Below are 12,500 nucleotides of genomic sequence, written 5' to 3'. Positions count from 1 at the left end.
ATGGATCGCCCGGTGGCTTGCCCGGTTTGGCTACCAGCACCAGCCTCGCCTCCTTCCAAGCCCGCGGGAACTCACCGCGTTCCAGTAGGTCGTTAAACACCCGCACAAACGCCTGCGGGTGTTCACGGATCGCGGTTTTCACCGCCGCGTTCGGGATCCCATCGAGCCCAGGTGCTTTGGATGGGGCCATCCGTTCTGCCAGCGCGAGAACCTCCGCTTCCGTGACGGGTCGCAGCCTCTCCTCGTCAGCCGTTCGCTCGATGGCTGGCCACTCGAACGGGGGATGCAGCGGAAACAGGGCATCCACGATCGGCTCCAGCACTGTCCGGTCCGTCTCCGGCGGGGTGCGACCACGCAGCTTGGCCATCACCACCTTGTATCCCAGTCCGAATACGTCGCTGTCGACTCCGTCGATCAGCTCTTGGAGCTTCTCGTTTCGACTCTCCTGGATCCCGCGCTGCAGCCCTCTACGAAGGTCCTGCAGACGCCCCAAAGCCGCGTCCCGTTCTGTTGGCCCCTTGGCCCCACGATGCCTCTCTTCCGCCTCCTCGCACTCACGCCTCATGCGTTCCAGCTCCGGAGTCCACCAGTAGAGCCTAGGCGGCTGACGGAACTTTGGCGGGCCCACTCGCTCCATCGTCCTGTCGCAGGCCAGGGACAGCGCTCCTACCAGCGCGTCAGGCGTGTCCGCTTCTGCAAATCGACAATCAATCAGCGCAGCCTGGTATCCCTCCCTGCAGAAAGTCGACGTCTTCCAGCGAACTCCTGCATGCTGCGGGAGGCGAGACGACTGCGTCCGATGGTGTTGTTTCGTACGCTGCTGCGGTGCTGACCGTCTCCCCGGAACGCCCACGGAGAACTCCACGTACCGGTGGTCGCTGTACGAATATCGCTGGCTGACCCTCCAGGTGTCCTCAAGGGCGACCGTAGAGCTCGCGAAGGACACATCTACAACGCTCTCGCGCGCGACCCCATTGCCCTTGAAGGTGGGCACGTTACCGCGGTTGAGGACCTCCAGCTGCAGATGGTCGATAGCGCCCTTGAGGATGTGCCCTCTCGATGTTGTGCGGGCACTCCCCCAGTCCGTACTCCATGCATTAAGATCACCTGCCATCACCAGGTGCTGATGTCCCACCAACGCCATCTCCACCGCCTCGAGATAGGCGACGAAGTCCGCTGGTCCGGTGTTTGGCGAGACGTAGCAGCTAGCGAATGTCACTCCTCCCACTGTGGCCACCACCAGCCCAGGATGAGCGCTTTCCCATAAACGCTGTATGGGATAAGCCCCGGTGGCGACCACTGCCACACTCTGCGCCTCATCCACCGCCCATCTGCCGTTGTCCCGAGGCGACTTATATAATTCGCAGGCGATGACAACGTCCACCCCCAGCTCCCGCGCCGTCTGCAGCATCAGGTCCTGCGCTGATCTGCTGCGCCCGAGGTTGATCTGCAGGACCTTTATCGTTGTCGAGGACAGGACGGATGTCCCACCCGGTGCGGGCCCTTGCATGTCACGCAGCAGACCGCTGCCGTGCATGTTCGGGCCAGGTGTCCCGGTTGGCCGCAGCGGATGCAGTGCGTCGACCAATCCATCTCGCTCCGGCATTGGTGCCGCAGGTGTCCGTGCTCCAGGCATTTGAAGCACCGCTGCTGGCCCCGCGTCAGTGGTGTCAACTGCGTAGCTAGGCACGAAGTGTGCAGCACCTTCACGTGCTGCTGCGCAATCTTCGCTGCCGCCTTCACTGCCATTCGGACGTATGCCGTCTGCGTGCCATTCCATGCCTTGACCAAATGCACGGCGGATTCCTTCACCGACTGCTCTGTGAATGTTTGGATCGCCGTCGCCACGTCCGTCGCCGTCGCTAAAGGGTCCACCTCTTCCAGGCGGACCTCTACCGTTTCCGTCACCAGGCGGGCGGTGGCCGGAGCTGCGGCCTGTGCGCAGACCTCCTGTACACGTTGAAAAATTGCTTCCGAATTAGCACCGTCCTCTACGTCCATAACCAGCCGATCCCGCGTCGTTCGCCGTCCCACACCGAGCTTCGCCTGGTGTTCAGCCAACGACGGTGCGCTGCGGACTAGCTGGTAAACGTCTGTCCACGTTTGACCGTCTCCTGGGGCCACCTCTATAGCGTCCATCTTCTTTTTCGTCGACTGCTTGCGTGGCGCAAGTTGCGGGCGTGGCTTTTCCGGCTGCTGCTGTTGTTGCTGCTGCGGCTTCGGTGGTGCCTTGCGGGGTCCCACCACCGTCCATGCGCCACTCTGCGTCGCCTGTGTACCAGATGCCTCGGCAGCCACATTGGCATAGGACGGCCGCTGCTGCTGCTGTTGTTGTTGCTGCTGCAGCGGTTGCTGCTGAGCAGGGCCACGCGTTGGCCCCTGCGTCTGTTGTGGCCGTTGCTGTTGTTTCTGCAACCGTTGGGGCTGCTGCTTCGTCAAAGAAGACGACTGCTCCTGCAGCTGCGATTGCTGTGCCTGATTGCCGCCACAACCAAGCATCTGCGCCAACAGCTCCTGGTGGCTTGCCGTCTCCTTTTCTAGCTCCTTGCGGAGACGTTGAGTCTCCTCGTGCCACTGACGAGCCTGTTGCTTGTTCCATTGCAGCTCTTCTTTGAACTGCTGCTGGGCCAGCTTCAGTTCCTCCCGGGCCAACTTTCGTTCCTCGCGGGCCATGTTGTCATTGGCCTCAATCCGCTGTCGCAGCATCACAAGCTCTTGCTGCAGCTCTTTACACATGGTTCGAAGCTGCTCGTTTGCGAGGGACATTTCCCCGATCACCTTCCGCAGTTCCACCATGTCGTTGTTCGTCGACTTCGATGCCATCACCGAAGCTCTTGTCAACATTACCTTCGGCTCTACAGCCAAAAGAGACCGCCCCGGCCTTTCCTCGGTAGACTCCGACCGAGGACGCGATGCTCGGGTTGTCGCCATTTTAGAGACCCAAGCAGGCCTCCGTGGTCAGGGGGAGGTGTTTCCCTACTTGCAGACGCCTTCCCGTATTTTCCCCAGTCGTTCCCGATTTTTCCCCGCGATTTTCAGTTAAATTCGGAAATTCGAGCAGTTTCGAGCAGTTTCGAGCTCGATGAAAACTGTCCAAATCGAGCAGATTCGAGCTGCCGATGACCCCCCCAGCTTCCCAGAATTTTTCTACGTGTTTTTGAGTTTCGAGCAGTTTTTCGAGCAAAAACCGTCAATTTGAAAATTTGTCAGCGGGGGACTGCTCACCTTCGAAAATTCGTCAGCGGGGTCATATGTGTCACTCGGATGTCACCAAAAAATGTCAAAAAATTTTTTCGCGTTTTTCACTGTTTTTTCGCTTGGATCTTATTAAACGAGTTAAAACAATCACAACGGTGAAAACCGCACACGAATCCGATAAAAACTCGCAAAGTTATTAACGATTTTCTAATAAACACCGTTGCTCGAAACCACGTGCTCCGGCGGTAGCACCCCTTGCACTTTTTTGCCACGTTGTTTTTCGGCGATTTTCGTCCGATTTCCGTCCGGTTTTTTTGCATTAACACGATCACGGGCACAAAAACTACCGTTTCCGTCCACTTCCGGCCCGATTGGACCGGATTTTTACGCAAACTCACGATACACACACACTGTTGTTGTTGTTGTTGTTGTAATTCTTTGCGCGAATTTGCCACTCCGTATTTCGGGCCGAATTTCACCGGCAAACACTGTCTATCACTTTTAATCGCTTAAATGGCGTCCAATCTCGCTTTTTCACTGAAAACCGCACCGAAAAAGGTCTATTTTGCCCGTTTTTATAGCGGAAATAGTTCCCCATACAAAATGTATGGGGAATGTTTTTTACTTATTTTCCGTATTATCGCACCGATTTTCACGCGGTTTTCACTCGATTCCCTTAAAACGTACACTTAACAACGGATTATAACTAAAATCCAGTCTCTCCAAACGATTTTTGCACCAATATTTTCCTTCTCACTGCGGAGCAAAACACGCCATGTCCAAACAGCTCGACTGCTCGAATGTCACCACAGGGATAACTGGCTTGTGGCCGCCAAGCGTTCATAGCGACGTGGCTTATTGATCCTTCGATGTCGGCTCTTCCTATCATTGTGAAGCAAAATTCACCAAGCGTAGGATTGTTCACCCTTTCAAGGGAACGTGAGCTGGGTTTAGACCGTCGTGAGACAGGTTAGTTTTACCCTACTGGTGTGTGCTGTATGCTGCTATCTTAACGGAATTCCTGTGCAGTACGAGAGGAACCACAGGTACGGACCACTGGCTCAATACTAGTTCGACCGGACTTTGGTATGACGCTACGTCCGCTGGATTATGCCTGAACGCCTCTAAGGTCGTATCCAATCCGAGCTGATAGCGCATCATAAACCCATTAGGTGATCGGAAGCTAGCGGGCTTAACAACCCTCTGAGATCCGTCGGTGCTGCCCCGTGCACACTGCCGTCTCATCCCCGCTATAGCACTAGACTGAGCCGCAACGGGCGGGTGTACGCTGCACGTGGAAGTACCTTATCACAGGGAACCCTGGTGGCTGTGCTCCCGTCGACCGTGGATACAACTAGTTTCGACACCTTCGACCGCCCGCAAACGACGGGACTACAGGCTGGGAGCTGCGAGTTGTAGAGATGCGTTCGCATCGATCCTCTCAGGCGACCCATGCTTGGTGGTGAAGTGGTTAGTTCGTGGAGTATAGGCTTGCTGCACTCGACAAGAGTGCTGCTTGCAAGGCTGTGGTGGTACGTATGGTAGTTGATGAGCATAGGCTTGCTGCACTCGACAAGAGTGCTGCTTGCAAGCCTATGGTGGTACGTGTACGGTAGTTGATGTGAGCATAGGCTTGCTGCACTCGACAAGAGTGCTGCTTGCAAGCCTATGGGTGGTGTGGTGTGTGGTGCATGATTAGCCTTTCAAGGAAGATGTGTCCTTGGGGCTAATCGGTTATTTTTATAAGTCCGGGAAACCTTTCTCGTCGGGATTCTTATCCTAAGCAACCACGAAAGCTTCCAAGAGTTGAAACATTGCCTATCAAGTAGGCCGTACCAGCCCATAGCAAACCAACCAAGATAATCTAACAGGCCAAGATTGGTTGGAGACTTCAAAATGTTGCTAAGTCCATGGCCACCATAAGCCATTTCTATCAAGAAGGCCATGGACAGTGCTTAGCAACCACGAGAGCTTCCAAGAGTTGAAACATTGCCTATCAAGTAGGCCGTACCAGCCCATAGCAACCCAACCAAGATACTCTAACAGGCCAAGATTGGTTGGAGACTTCAAAATTTGGCTAAGTCCATGGCCACCATAAGCCATTTCTATCAAGAAGGCCACGAACAGTGCTTAGCAACCACGAAAGCTTCCAAGAGTTGAAACATTGCCTATCAAGTAGGCCGTACCAGCCCATAGCAACCCAACCAAGATATTCTAACAGGCCAAGATTGGTTGGAGAATTCAAAATTTTGCTAAGTCCATGGCCACGATAAGCCATTTCTATCAATAAGCCACGAACTGTGCTTAGCAACCACGAAAGCTTCCAAGAGTTGAAACATTGCCTATCAAGTAGGCCGTAGCAGCCCATAGCAACCCAACCAAGATACTCTAACAGGCCAAGATTGGATCTCAAAATGTTGCTAAGTCCATGGCCACCATAAGCCATTTCTATCAAGAAGGCCATGGACAGTTCTAAACAACCACGAAAGCTTCCAAGAGTTGAAACATTGCCTATCAAGTAGGCCGTAGCAGCCCATAGCAACCCAACCAAGATAATCTAACAGGCCAAGATTGGTTGGAGAATTCAAAATTTTGCTAAGTCCATGGCCACCATAAGCCATTTCTATCAAGAAGGCCATGGACAGTTCTAAACAACCACGAAAGCTTCCAAGAGTTGAAACATTGCCTATCAAGTAGGCCGTAGCAGCCCATAGCAACCCAACCAAGATACTCTAACAGGCCAAGATTGGTTGGAGATTTCAAAATTTGGCTAAGTCCATGGCCACCATAAGCCATTTCTACCAAGAAGGCCATGGACAGTGCTTAGCAACCACGAAAGCTTCCAAGAGTTGAAACATTGCCTATCAAGTAGGCCGTACCAGCCCATAGCAACCCAACCAAGATACTCTAACAGGCCAAGATTGGTTGGAGATTTCAAAATTTGGCTAAGTCCATGGCCACCATAAGCCATTTCTATCAAGAAGGCCATGAACAGTGCTTAGCAACCACGAAAGCGGCCAAGAGTTGAAACATTGCCTATCAAGTAGGCCGTACCAGCCCATAGCAACCCAACCAAGATACTCTAACAGGCCAAGATTGGTTGGAGAATTCAAAATTTGGCTAAGTCCATGGCCACCATAAGCCATTTCTATCAAGAAGGCCACGAACAGTGCTTAGCAACCACGAAAGCTTCCAAGAGTTGAAACATTGCCTATCAAGTAGGCCGTACCAGCCCATAGCAACCCAACCAAGATACTCTAACAGGCCAAGATTGGTTGGAGATTTCAAAATTTGGCTAAGTCCATGGCCACCATAAGCCATTTCTATCAAGAAGGCCACGAACTGTGCTTAGCAACCACGAAAGCTTCCAAGAGTTGAAACATTGCCTATCAAGTAGGCCGTAGCAGCCCATAGCAACCCAACCAAGATACTCTAACAGGCCAAGATTGGTTGGAGACTTCAAAATTTGGCTAAGTCCATGGCCACCATAAGCCATTTCTATCAAGAAGGCCATGGACAGTGCTTAGCAACCACGAAAGCTTCCAAGAGTTGAAACATTGCCTATCAAGTAGGCCGTACCAGCCCATAGCAAACCAACCAAGATACTCTAACAGGCCAAGATTGGATCTCAAAATGTTGCTAAGTCCATGGCCACCATAAGCCATTTCTATCAAGAAGGCCATGGACAGTTCTAAACAACCACGAAAGCTTCCAAGAGTTGAAACATTGCCTATCAAGTAGGCCGTAGCAGCCCATAGCAACCCAACCAAGATAATCTAACAGGCCAAGATTGGTTGGAGATTTCAAAATTTGGCTAAGTCCAGATTTTTCTACCCTTCGGGAAAACAACCCTAGTTCACCAAGTTGAACGCGAAAAACTGTCCATAGGATACGCACAAAACGTTTATTGAGTTGGTCACCATATGTGGAAATTATGGTGAAAATAAGCCAAGTTCCGGAGTTTTTAACTCACACGAAACCACGAAAAACTTTCATTAGGAAAACTTGGTTGGAGCACCCTACTGCAGAACACACCGACATGGACGAAAGGGTCGATTGGCTAAGAGAAAAAATTTTTGCGGGACCACTCAAAACATCATAGTTAGACCTAGCAAATGATGAAAAGTGAAACCCGCGATCGATTGGAGAAACCTTATTTTACACTGAAAAATTCCACATAAGGAAAATTTGTATGGAGCACCCTACTGCAGAGCACACCGACAGGGCCGGGAAGGAAGGCCCGGTCCAAGAAAAAATTTTTGCGGGACCACTCAAAACATCATAGTTAGACCTAGCAAATGATGAAAAGTGAAACCCGCGATCGATTGGAGAAACCTTATTTTACACTGAAAAATTCCACATAAGGAAAATTTGTATGGAGCACCCTACTGCAGAGCACACCGACAGGGCCGGGAAGGAAGGCCCGGTCCAAGAAAAAATTTTTGCGGGACCACTCAAAACATCATAGTTAGACCTAGCAAATGATGAAAAGTGAAACCCGCGATCGATTGGAGAAACCTTATTTTACACTGAAAAATTCCACATAAGGAAAATTTGTATGGAGCACCCTACTGCAGAGCACACCGACAGGGCCGGGAAGGAAGGCCCGGTCCAAGAAAAAATTTTTGCGGGACCACTCAAAACATCATAGTTAGACCTAGCAAATGATGAAAAGTGAAACCCGCGATCGATTGGAGAAACCTTATTTTACACTGAAAAATTCCACATAAGGAAAATTTGTATGGAGCACCCTACTGCAGAGCACACCGACAGGGCCGGGAAGGAAGGCCCGGTCCAAGAAAAAATTTTTGCGGGACCACTCAAAACATCATAGTTAGACCTAGCAAATGATGAAAAGTGAAACCCGCGATCGATTGGAGAAACCTTATTTTACACTGAAAAATTCCACATAAGGAAAATTTGTATGGAGCACCCTACTGCAGAGCACACCGACAGGGCCGGGAAGGAAGGCCCGGTCCAAGAAAAAATTTTTGCGGGACCACTCAAAACATCATAGTTAGACCTAGCAAATGATGAAAAGTGAAACCCGCGATCGATTGGAGAAACCTTATTTTACACTGAAAAATTCCACATAAGGAAAATTTGTATGGAGCACCCTACTGCAGAGCACACCGACAGGGCCGGGAAGGAAGGCCCGGTCCAAGAAAAAATTTTTGCGGGACCACTCAAAACATCATAGTTAGACCTAGCAAATGATGAAAAGTGAAACCCGCGATCGATTGGAGAAACCTTATTTTACACTGAAAAATTCCACATAAGGAAAATTTGTATGGAGCACCCTACTGCAGAACACACCGACAGGGCCGGGAAGGAAGGCCCGGTCCAAGAAAAAATTTTTGCGGGACCACTCAAAACATCATAGTTAGACCTAGCAAATGATGAAAAGTGAAACCCGCGATCGATTGGAGAAACCTTATTTTACACTGAAAAATTCCACATAAGGAAAATTTGTATGGAGCACCCTACTGCAGAGCACACCGACAGGGCCGGGAAGGAAGGCCCGGTCCAAGAAAAAATTTTTGCGGGACCACTCAAAACATCATAGTTAGACCTAGCAAATGATGAAAAGTGAAACCCGCGATCGATTGGAGAAACCTTATTTTACACTGAAAAATTCCACATAAGGAAAATTTGTATGGAGCACCCTACTGCAGAGCACACCGACAGGGCCGGGAAGGAAGGCCCGGTCCAAGAAAAAATTTTTGCGGGACCACTCAAAACATCATAGTTAGACCTAGCAAATGATGAAAAGTGAAACCCGCGATCGATTGGAGAAACCTTATTTTACACTGAAAAATTCCACATAAGGAAAATTTGTATGGAGCACCCTACTGCAGAGCACACCGACAGGGCCGGGAAGGAAGGCCCGGTCCAAGAAAAAATTTTTGCGGGACCACTCAAAACATCATAGTTAGACCTAGCAAATGATGAAAAGTGAAACCCGCGATCGATTGGAGAAACCTTATTTTACACTGAAAAATTCCACATAAGGAAAATTTGTATGGAGCACCCTACTGCAGAGCACACCGACAGGGCCGGGAAGGAAGGCCCGGTCCAAGAAAAAATTTTTGCGGGACCACTCAAAACATCATAGTTAGACCTAGCAAATGATGAAAAGTGAAACCCGCGATCGATTGGAGAAACCTTATTTTACACTGAAAAATTCCACATAAGGAAAATTTGTATGGAGCACCCTACTGCAGAGCACACCGACAGGGCCGGGAAGGAAGGCCCGGTCCAAGAAAAAATTTTTGCGGGACCACTCAAAACATCATAGTTAGACCTAGCAAATGATGAAAAGTGAAACCCGCGATCGATTGGAGAAACCTTATTTTACACTGAAAAATTCCACATAAGGAAAACTTGGTTGGAGCACCCTACTGCAGAACACACCGACATGGACGAAAGGGTCGACTGGCCAAGAGAAAAAATTTTTGCGGGACCACTCAAAACATCATAGTTAGACCTAGCAAATGATGAAAAGTGAAACCCGCGATCGATTGGAGAAACCTTATTTTACACTGAAAAATTCCACATAAGGAAAATTTGTATGGAGCACCCTACTGCAGAGCACACCGACAGGGCCGGGAAGGAAGGCCCGGTCCAAGAAAAAATTTTTGCGGGACCACTCAAAACATCATAGTTAGACCTAGCAAATGATGAAAAGTGAAACCCGCGATCGATTGGAGAAACCTTATTTTACACTGAAAAATTCCACATAAGGAAAATTTGTATGGAGCACCCTACTGCAGAGCACACCGACAGGGCCGGGAAGGAAGGCCCGGTCCAAGAAAAAATTTTTGCGGGACCACTCAAAACATCATAGTTAGACCTAGCAAATGATGAAAAGTGAAACCCGCGATCGATTGGAGAAACCTTATTTTACACTGAAAAATTCCACATAAGGAAAATTTGTATGGAGCACCCTACTGCAGAGCACACCGACAGGGCCGGGAAGGAAGGCCCGGTCCAAGAAAAAATTTTTGCGGGACCACTCAAAACATCATAGTTAGACCTAGCAAATGATGAAAAGTGAAACCCGCGATCGATTGGAGAAACCTTATTTTACACTGAAAAATTCCACATAAGGAAAATTTGTATGGAGCACCCTACTGCAGAGCACACCGACAGGGCCGGGAAGGAAGGCCCGGTCCAAGAAAAAATTTTTGCGGGACCACTCAAAACATCATAGTTAGACCTAGCAAATGATGAAAAGTGAAACCCGCGATCGATTGGAGAAACCTTATTTTACACTGAAAAATTCCACATAAGGAAAATTTGTATGGAGCACCCTACTGCAGAGCACACCGACAGGGCCGGGAAGGAAGGCCCGGTCCAAGAAAAAATTTTTGCGGGACCACTCAAAACATCATAGTTAGACCTAGCAAATGATGAAAAGTGAAACCCGCGATCGATTGGAGAAACCTTATTTTACACTGAAAAATTCCACATAAGGAAAATTTGTATGGAGCACCCTACTGCAGAACACACCGACATGGACGAAAGGGTCGACTGGCCAAGAGAAAAAATTTTTGCGGGACCACTCAAAACATCATAGTTAGACCTAGCAAATGATGAAAAGTGAAACCCGCGATCGATTGGAGAAACCTTATTTTACACTGAAAATTCCACATAAGGAAAATTTGTATGGAGCACCCTGCTGTGGTCACCATCGGTCGAGTTGGTCGAGACGGGCAAAAAATTTTTTTTTCCATATCGTCTCAAAACATGATTTATGGACCTTGTAAATGTTGAAAAGTGAAACGAAATCACTTTTGGAGCGATGAAAATTTTGTATGGGAGGTCCCTACCCGGAACAAATTTTACTAGCAAAGTCATGATTCCGCGACGAGAAATTTGAAAATGGTCAAATATGGTTAAGATGTCATGTTCATTCCCTACTATGGGGGACCAGGTCGTCACGAAAAAATTTTTTTCTCGACCTGGTCAAATGTGGTTCTGCGACGGAGGTTAAACTAATAATGCATAATTTGGGCCAAAAACCCCCCTCTGTCAGATATTGTACCCGTTCAAGAGCAATAGCAGACCACATAAGTTGAGCTTTGAGGTATCTGAAAGTTGAATATAGAGCGAGGTTCTAAGCGAAGGGATAGCTTAACGTTGAGCATTGAACGCAAAAAAGCTTAGAGATAAGCTTAAGATACAAGGGTTGTGGTGCATGAGGCCGCTTAACGTTGAGCTTTGAACGCACATGGCTAGAACTAAGCTAAGAGATACCTATAGTGGTGCATGGAACTGCTCACAAGTTGAGCTTCGAGAAGTCCAAAGGCAAAATGTAGAGCGAGGTTCTAAGCGAAGGGATAGCTTAACGTTGAGCATTGAACGCAAAAAAGCTTAGAGATAAGCTTAAGATACAAGGGTTGTGGTGCATGAGGCCGCTTAACGTTGAGCTTTGAACGCACATGGCTAGAACTAAGCTAAGAGATACCTATAGTGGTGCATGGAACTGCTCACAAGTTGAGCTTCGAGAAGTCCAAAGGCAAAATGTAGAGCGAGGTTCTAAGCGAAGGGATAGCTTAACGTTGAGCATTGAACGCAAAAAAGCTTAGAGATAAGCTTATTATATAACGATTGTGGTGCAGGACACAGCTTAACGTTGAGCTTTGAACGCACATGGCTAGAACTAAGCTAAGAGATACGGGTAGTGGTGCATGGAACTGCTCACAAGTTGAGCTTCGAGAAGTCCAAAGGCAAAATATAGAGAGAGGTCCTAGCAGCCTAAAAAACTTCTAGGGCCGACAGCTCACAAGTTGAGTTTCGAACGCAATTAGGCTACCCTGGTAGCCTTGATTTGAAAGCATTAAGGCAATGATATGGTAGAATGCCCGATCTTAAACCTATTGACAGAGAATGTGTACGAGTAAGCATAGATGTGGAGGAGCACATACCCTAAACAGTCCCGAAAGATGGTTAGCTAAGTGATGCATCACAAATGGACTTGGCGCACCAAGTTCACACTGAAACACACACGATCGCGTATATTAAAACCTGTTGTGTGGTGCATCACTAATAAAGTTTGGTGCGTCAAACGAACATGAGAGTTGAGCATATTGGGTATGTGTGATAACACACTTTGCACGACAATCGAGAAACCGCATAAGCTCAGTATAACACAGCAGGGGAAGATTGATGAAAACCAGAGCTAATACATGCAACAGGCCGGGAATGCTGCTTCTGAAGGTGGTAGGACCGGTGCACTTATTAGTTAAACCAATCGGCCGATTGAGTTGAAGTCTGGTACCGATCTTTCACTTGACTGT

The sequence above is a fragment of the Anopheles marshallii genome (genome assembly GCF_943734725.1).
Source record: "Anopheles marshallii chromosome X unlocalized genomic scaffold, idAnoMarsDA_429_01 X_unloc_90, whole genome shotgun sequence".
NCBI lineage: Eukaryota > Metazoa > Arthropoda > Insecta > Diptera > Culicidae > Anopheles > Anopheles marshallii.
The sequence above is the reverse complement of the archived record's forward strand: the minus strand, read 5'-3'. Positions refer to the sequence as shown.